This window comes from Podarcis erhardii (genome assembly GCF_964252035.2).
Source record: "Podarcis erhardii genome assembly, chromosome: 5".
Taxonomy (NCBI): Eukaryota; Metazoa; Chordata; class Lepidosauria; order Squamata; family Lacertidae; genus Podarcis; species Podarcis erhardii.
The window spans coordinates 46320178-46327035 of record NC_138509.1 but is presented as its reverse complement, the minus strand read 5'-3'; positions in this window follow the sequence as shown (position 1 = coordinate 46327035).

Genomic DNA, 6858 nt, shown 5'->3' with positions numbered 1-6858 from the left:
AGGTATCCAAGGGACTTAAAGTAAAGAAAAATATAAAATACATAATGCCATAGGGTAAAAAGGGGGGGGATAATACATTACTATTTAATACAATATAGTAGTACCCCGGGTTAAGTACTTAATTCGTTCTGGAGATCCGTTCTTAACCTGAAACTGTTCTTAACCTGAGGTACCACTTTAGCTAATGGGGCCTCCTGCTGCCGCCGTGCCATTGCTGCGCAATTTCTGTTCTCATCCTGAAGCAAAGTTCTTAACCTGAGGTACTATTTCTGGGTTAGTGGAGTCTGTAACCTGAAGCGTATGTAACCTGAAGCGTATGTAACCCGAGGTACCACTGTATAACATTTATGGAAAAACAGCAGAACATAACAGCTGTATCAAATGGTAGCAAACAACATTAACAATACTCAAATAATAAACAAAGCCATACTTTGACCCACTAATTAGTGAATAAACGAAACCTTAACCTCCCCCTAGCCCAAAACTCATTCACATAGAACCAACAAATTTTCCCCTTTAACCTCCCCACCCAGATGTCTGGTGTCAAGGTCAGCTGTTGCAAATCAGTGGTGGGTTGGTCCAGTGTCCTCTAGGGGTGGTCCAGCACCTCTCCTCTCCCTTCAGGGGAAACAGACATGTCCCAGCTTGGGTCGGGCCTTGCCTTGTCTAAACCCATCTTCTGGTTGTCCCATAGGTTCCTGGATGCTTGGGTTACCCCATACCAGGATCCAACACTGGTCAAATTCAAAGTACATTAGGTACTTCCCAGAAGACTATTCCAACAGCAATGTCTGATTGGAATGATGATCCAATTCTTACCCATTGCCTTGCTACTCCTTACCTGTTGTATAAAGCTGTGGCCTAATTTCACTGAGCACTAGTGTGTATCATTCCTGCTGCACCCATGGGCCATAAATCTATGTTGAATACCCCTCCACTCATTGCTAAAAATTCATGGTAGTGCTTTGCCCTTTGCCCTCCTTTACTCTGGTGTGCAAATGAAGAGCTTTGCCCCACTTCAGCAAATGGTTTCCAGTCAAAGAAAATTATCCTCTCATCCATGAAGTCATTTCCTTGCCTCATATACACAAATAGGGGCTTCCATGTGTCAATGGAGTCTTCTTCTGCAGCCAACATTATGACCCAAATGCTTCACCTTTGGGTAGATAAGGAAATGTTAAAAGTAAGATATGGGATGAACAAATAAAATGCGTCATAAGATTTATGGCAGAGACAGAAAAGTACATATACACAACAGTGCCGTTTACCACAAGCATTTGAGTTGGGGAGCTTTTTGTACCTGGACAGAAGTTTTGACGAGATGGATTCCACAGTGATGGTTGCTTGGGTGATGCTGTTCAGTACATTGGCTTTGCCAGGTGTCTCAGGTAATTGCTGGGCTTAATCCCAGAGTACATTAGATGTAGAAAGTTTGTTTACCTAAGTTCCACTTACAGATTTTGGCAACAATTTGGGGACATATTTGCAAAGATACGAAGCATGACTATAACAGGATGATTTTGTATATGATGCCTCTTCAGTTATCCAGAAATGATCACGGTTAGAAATGAACTGATGGTCAGAGAGGCCATTGATCTGACTCCTTAAATCAGTTTTTATGAAAGAGCCAGAATAGGCTTTGAACTTTAGATGAAAGTAAAGCATGAATTATTTTTATAGCTTAAAAAAGAGAGAGCAAATGCCAGAACTCAACAAAATGTTCACTTGAGCTCATGGGAAACTAACTGTGTCAATATAGCACTTCTTAAAAAAATCTTTAATAAGGTACATCTTAAATTAGTCCACCACAATATTTTAGGATTGCATTCTAAGTAATCTTTAGATACTTTACATACTGATTATTTTCATTTTTCCAAAATGTCTCTTATATGGGCAGGTGTGGGGAACTGTGCTGGATGGGTAGGGAAGTGGCCACAGCCCCAGGCTGCTTCTCTTGAACACTCTGGCTGTACACTGTTATTGAAGGGTAGCTGCATGTGCCATGTGGCCTGTTCTGATGCCTGCATCTAGCCTGCTGCATTCAGAAGTGGTGGAGGACATTGTCCCATAGCCAGCATTGTAATAAGATTGAACTGCCAGTCTAGTCAGCTACTGTGCATGGAATAGTGGGGCCAGCATCTTGATGCCTAAGGAAGGAAAATGTCTTGTTCTGATCCTGACTCTCTTCCATCCACCCCTCCTTCACAGATGCTCCAGATGTCCTTTTTACTGAGCAGTTATGATTTGTGCTCATGAGCTTATTGAGTAGGGCCATGTAACGGGTTACTATGTTGTTTGGAGATGTACATAGCAACAACCAAGTTATCCTAGTATGCTTGGGGGCATGGGTTAATGGTGTGGACTGGAAGACTCAGGAGTCGCCCCTCTAAGGAGATGTCACAGTTAAATACATATACCTGCAGTGCTGTTTTCCAATTCCTTCTACTACAGGTTACACAGTCATTCCTGATACCACAACCACAACTACGACCACACCAGAAACTACCGGTAAGAACTCACTTTGTTTTGCTTTTTCCAAGTATCATGGGATTAAAAATTTTATGTGTTTCAGGTCTAGAAAGCAGGTTGTAGCCAGTGATAATCCTGCTTAGAGTAGACCCATTGAAATAGGCCTACAGTGGTCATGTCCATTAATTGTAATGTGTTTTACTCTGAGTAGGACTAACATTAGAAACTTGACTGCCAAAATGATGGACTTTAAGTTCTGTGAGAACACAGTAAAGAGAAAACGCACACTCAGATAGGATTTGAGAGATATTCTGCCCTTAGCTTCCTTGTTCTGCATTGGGACCCTTTGGGAGGAACAGCAGGGTATAAATTTAAAATAAATACATTATTATGAAGACAGAAGCCATACAGCCAGAAGCAGCTTGAAGGACAGGGTGGATTTGCTACATGAACTTCCCTGCTGGTGGGGAACTCCTGCCAATGTGTTTTCACTGAACTGACTTCCCTACAACCTTGGACCTTCCACGGTACATCCCAGTAAGCAGTGACCCACCTGCTAAGATGCTAGTGTAGCAGCTCCATCTCACCAGGTGAGTGGTTTCTGCACACACCTGGATATTAAAACACTCCATTCTTTGTACAGAACCCAGTGTAGTGAAAGGAGAGGTTGATTTCAAGTGAAAAACTGATCAGGGAATGCTTTCAGCATGCCTTTCATCCCCCAACCCTTTCACACTCAGTTTTCATTTTTGAAAATGATGCTGATTGCTAATTCCCAGATATTTACAGGAAACTTAAAAAGACCCTGAAACCCAACATAAACTTTGGCCTGTATCCTATATCTTCATGACTGAAGGACTGACCCCTGGGACATCTACAATGATTTTCTCCAATCAATATTGTCATGTTTGAGGAACAGTCCTAAATGTGTGATTGCCCCAGATGAAAATAACAAATAAGAAATCTCACAATTAGCTTTGTGCCACTGCAAATCGTACACTCACACAATTAGGAGAGTGTTCTCTATGAGATTACATTGAATCATTCTTGGCCTATTGCTTTTCTTCATTTTGGTGCAGGATATTATCAAAGGCATGTATCCACTCTACAAATAGCTAAAATAGGTGTGTGGCGGGGAGGGAAATAAGGAACTAGGGTGTAAGTAAGCTTTTGGCCACCATTTGACCTTTTGAGTTCTGGAAAAAAAAGATTTGGATGGAGTGTTTCCTATCTCCCAGCTTCACAGAAATGTGCATAAACAAAGGAGGTTCTTGATTTCATTAGATTAATTCCAGATGATTTTATAAAGTCCGTTTCACATGATGTTTTCTTCTGAATGCCCATGGTAAGAGCTGATGTCGATCACATCTGAAAACCTGTTAGTTTTCATGCCTTTTTCCTGGGAGAGTGAAACTGCCACCTGTTGATGCATGCAAGTACATTCCTAAGAAATATTCTTCATACAAAACGGACACTCTAACTTAAAGATGGAATATGTGAGCAGCCTCTGAAAGAGAAGGAAGAAACAGGAACATGTGAATTTCTCTTTAAAAAGGAGTAATATTTTGATTCCTGAAAAGTTCATCTGAAAATGATAATGGAAAACTATCTAGGGGTGACATTTCCATTTCAAACAGTAACATGAGGAACAGCCCTTAGTGCGGACAGAACAGGAGGCTAATAATATTTAATACCGCCCAGAATGGCTGGGGCAACCCAGAATAATAATAATAATAATAATAATAATAATAATAATAATAATATGCATGAAAAAGTTTCCATTGCCCTTCTTGGGTTCCATGAGCACTTTATGGTCCATTGGGTTATGAAGAGTAGGACATGACTAAACAACTAAACAACAACCCTCATAAAAGGATCTTCATAACTCTAGTTTAATAAGTCAAATAAAAAATCAACCTTATTTAATTCCCTGTGGGTATTGCATAAAAGAGGATGTTTTTCTGTATAGGCTGCTAAATGCCAATATATTTATTTTTTTCCAGCATGGGCAGATGGTGAGTCTACTGTTCATATTTTTTTGCAATATGGTGTTCATGTTTGTCCTAGATTTCCAATTAGATGCATTCTGTTAGCTCAGTGGTAAGAAACATGCCCTTTAGGGCAATCTTCTGGGGTTACATGCTAGTGGTGGTTTGGGCCAGAGGCAAAAGTGGGGAGACAAGCAATATAAATTTTATCTTTGTACAGTAGGCTTTTTTTTTTACACAAACTAGAGGCAAGGTATTACGACTTATATTCGCAAAAGTTCTAGTCAGATTTTTTCAATTGTCATTTAAAATTGGTAACCAAAATGGGAACTACTCCATATCTCCTAGGGTTATATATTTTAAAACCACAGCTATCTATGGTAGAAAACAAAAACAAAAGAAAATTAGCACAATTTTAGTAGTGTATAATTAAAATTATTTCTTTCTTTCCCAAACAAACAGTTAATTAAAATATGGCTTAAAATACAGCTTAAAATGCAGCCTCATTTTAGAAGCAGCCCATAAATCAAGACCACAAAGGAAGGAAACATAAGATATTCACCCGAGCCAGCTATCCATGCTGGTCCTACATAGGCCAGCAAAAAAGCCAAGGGAAAATTTATATACCAAATCCCATATAAGGGGTCAGAGTGAGTCTAAGCCGAAGGCCAGGCGGAACAGCTCCTTTTTTCAGGCCCTGCGGAAAGATGTCAAATCTGGCAGGGCCCTAGTCTCTTGTGACAGAGTGTTCCACCACGTCAGGGCCAGTGCTGAAAAGGCCCCAGCCCTAGTTGAAACCAGTCTAACCTCCTTGAGGCTCGGGACCTCCAAAGTGTTGTTATTTATGGACCTTAAGGTCCTCCACGGGGCATACCAAGAGAGCGGTCCCATAGGTATGAAGCCAACAACGTTATTGAGTTCTGGAAAGAGCCACAGTTACCTTTGATTCCACTGTTTATATAATATGCCAGTACTAAAAGTCAAGCAACTTCTGCTCTGCTATCTCTGTCACTGTCTTCTATCTAATACTTTATGTTTGTTCTGCAACTGTATCCTCTCCTGTACCACCATCCAAACCACCATTAACAAAACAAAGTAACTCAAGTTTTTCAGCGCATATTATTTATGGGCATGATAAGGTTTGGAAATCTTATCAGTACTTCTGTATTTAGTTGGCAGTCCTTGTTTACAGTGTTCCAAAAGTGTCTAGCGTAGGAAGATTAAATGGACAGTTGATATGAAAACACATTTCCTAGCCAAGATCATTGGGGCCATTACATTACTATTTATCATGACTTTAGATTTTATTGACCTTATGTTGCCCCTCTCCCTTTTACATGGTTTGGAAACGGATAAATAAATATTTGAGAGCATAAAAGACATTGGGGAAAATCAAATCCACAATACAGGCGTAGCTTCTTTGAGAACTATGAAGGGCTCTGATCCCTTTAAAGCAGCTTTGGTTATATTTTTGCCTTGTTAATACTGAAATTATATGAAATAACTTAGTGGTTACACTGTAGCTGTACAGAACTATTTAAAAACACACATGCCTAAAATGCTTACACTTATACTGTTTTGAAGAAGCTGAGTTCCGGGGTTATGAAAAATGTACACATGCACCATGGTTGGGGATATTGTACACCAGTGAGGTGTCTAGAATCTCTTTCCACGATCCTAGTAGAGTATTAGCTAAACAGCCTTTCCTCCATCAACATCTCCCAAATGGGATAAGTAGTAGGCACTGCATAGAAAAAGGGGCCCTGTTGGACACAAAACCCCAAATGCAGGTTCTGTTGTCGTATTTCTCCAAACTAACTCCTTCATTCCTGGTCTATGCAGCTGAGTCCACATGATGCTGAGAAGGGGAACATCATGAACTGGGCCTTTTTGAAAGTCTCATGATACGTGTTTTACATGTGTATGATAGAATACTTCATGATATACTCTATGATGTGGAGTATGGGGCGTGTTTTAGCTTAGCTTCTTTTTTGCCCCTTTATGGCTGTTCAGTCATCATTTCCTTTCACTGTCTGCAGAGATCCCTGGAGCATATCAGCTACTAGGCTTCTGCTGGCTGCACCACAGTTATGTGTATAAAATGCTATGTATACTGCCTTTTGCTCCTTAGAAGAAAGGCAGGATATAACTGAGAGTGAGATCCTAAGTGGGGTACATATATGCGCAGAGTAGCAGACCAATCTCCACTTATGAGCTCTCACATGCTGGCCAGGAGAAGAGGTTTCCGTTTTCCTTCCCCATGTACAGTGGTGCCCCGCAAGACAAATGCCTCGCTAGACGAAAAACACACAAGACGAAAGGGTTTTTCGTTTCTTGAGTTGCTTCGCAAGATGAATTTCCCTATGAGCTTGCTTCGCAAGACGAAAATGTCTTGCGGGTT